General features: G+C 30.8%; 1 pseudogene; it reads right to left on the bottom strand.

The window, feature by feature from the left end:
- LOC109349092 overlaps window positions 241-2,131 on the bottom strand; it is a 2,768-nt pseudogene continuing 877 nt past the window's right edge.

Here is a 2,131-nt window from a genome sequence, read left to right as displayed (position 1 = left end):
ATTGATATATTTATTGACAAATTAGAAGAGTAAAATTTAGATAAAACATTTGCAGTAAGGGCTACCAAAAACATATATTTATTAGGAGATTGGTTGGCATTGAACTATATTAACAAACAAAGTGGCTCTTCAAGCATCAAAGAATGAATATGAACTATACTTTGCTTTCTTATATGACTTGCTATCATGGTCAATCTCTTTATCACCCTAACTTTCTCCTTTAATATGAGAATTCTCTATGCTTCACAAAAATATAGAAAAAAGAAAAAGAGAAGCTTTGCATGTATGATGTATTGTAATGTAAAGTAAAAATCTTTCTTGAGTTAGGAAGAACTCCAAAGTTATACATCCTAGAAATTTGCACTCCATAAAGCATTCTCACATTCTCCACACCTCCTTTGCACCTCTTTTATTCTTTCAGTGGAACTACAATTTGCATGAGTAGCCTAACCAAGAACTTGAGCAAATAATTATGTGGTCACATAAATCTAATAGAGATGTCCATATAATTTATATGTTCAATAAAAATATTCACCTGGGGGAGCATTGCAACAAAGTCTTTGATCGTCGATGTGATCTAGATCAAGTCGAATGAACCAAGATCCCAGTGGCACATCCTCATTGCCATACTTGTGAATAAGATTCATGTGACGAATATTTATGTATGCATGACAAGAGCACAATTTTAGCACTCTTTAGTCAACTAATTTGATTTCATTTTTAATTGAATTCTTTTTTCCCATCTTAAGTGAAGTAACACTTAATGATTCACTACAATCTATGAAGCCAAATCATTGGAAATGACATACAACTGCCTCATGGTACCTTACGCCTCTGCGATACAAAGTAGACATGTAAGAAGCTATAAAAGTTTTATTTATATAATTCAACAAAACAAATATAAAAGAAAAGTATGTCTTACTTTTGAGTTAGGATAGGTCCATATTTCATGCATCAAATGTATATCCTAGGTTTAGATATGTCTCTAGCTAAATTTTATGCAGTGTTGCTGAAATAGCAAAGTAAGGCAAATAGTTTCATATAAACTCATGTTTGGCATTTTGTAGGTTAACATTTTTACATTTTCAACATCCCAAAGGCTTAAGTTAATTCCAAAATTCCAAATCCTGATGATTTTATATATAAAGTTAGAGATTATAAAACAAATTAAAACTTTAGATACATATATTTACATGAATATCATCGTCGACTTTAACATGGAAATCAACATCCAATAAGTTCACAACAATGACAATGTATGTCTTTGTCTTTGCAGACAATTCAAGGCATCCTTCAACGTGATTCTACATAAACAAAGTATTTACGATATAGTCAAGCCATAATAAAATGAGAAAATAGGGACATGGGAGAGGAAAGACACAATGAAAGAAAATGATCATATATCTTAAATTATCAGCCTCGAGAAATTTCCATGTTTTTTGTCCTCTGCTTTGATTGTTCTGTCTAAAATAACCCCTTAGCACTTGATAAATATTTAAAAAATGGTCAAATTTATAATTCATTGAATATGATTATGAGTTATAAATAACAATGAATGTTATCAATGATAATACTTCACAACACCTTCTATATTTTAACAATACAATTCATGTTTATATCCAAGTCCAGATCAGTTACCAACGTTTGTTATATTAGCAAGCAATGTGTTAAGGTTTTCTTGATTATATGTGAGTTTTGAAACTTTTTGTTTCAAAACAGAATTTTTAGCATTTAAATTCTCACAAGTATCACATATAGTGGGTTGACATAATTTAGAATTAGAGGAATCACATGAGGCACATGTATACATAAGATCAAGAGAATCATTTTCAAGTTTAAGCTCATCTAATTCCTTTTGCATTTCAATTATTTTGTTTTCATGCAAGGAGATAACTCTTTTGCTATCTATATTTACTTTAACAATTTTCTTTAATTCCTCATGCATTTCGACATAAGCTGCATATAATTCATTGTATGGAGGAGAGTCATTAGAGCATGATGAAGTATAGGAGTGTACCTCAATAGAATCATCTTCATCACTAGATGTGTACTTCTCATGCACTTGTGCCATAAGGCATACCTTTGTATTTTCCTCCTCACCGGATGAGCTTGAAGTTGAATCTTTCTCAGA

This window comes from Lupinus angustifolius, chromosome LG01, assembly GCF_001865875.1.
Source record: "Lupinus angustifolius cultivar Tanjil chromosome LG01, LupAngTanjil_v1.0, whole genome shotgun sequence".
In the NCBI taxonomy this organism is placed as follows: domain Eukaryota; kingdom Viridiplantae; phylum Streptophyta; class Magnoliopsida; order Fabales; family Fabaceae; genus Lupinus; species Lupinus angustifolius.
The sequence above is the reverse complement of the archived record's forward strand: the minus strand, read 5'-3'. Positions and strand labels throughout refer to the sequence as shown.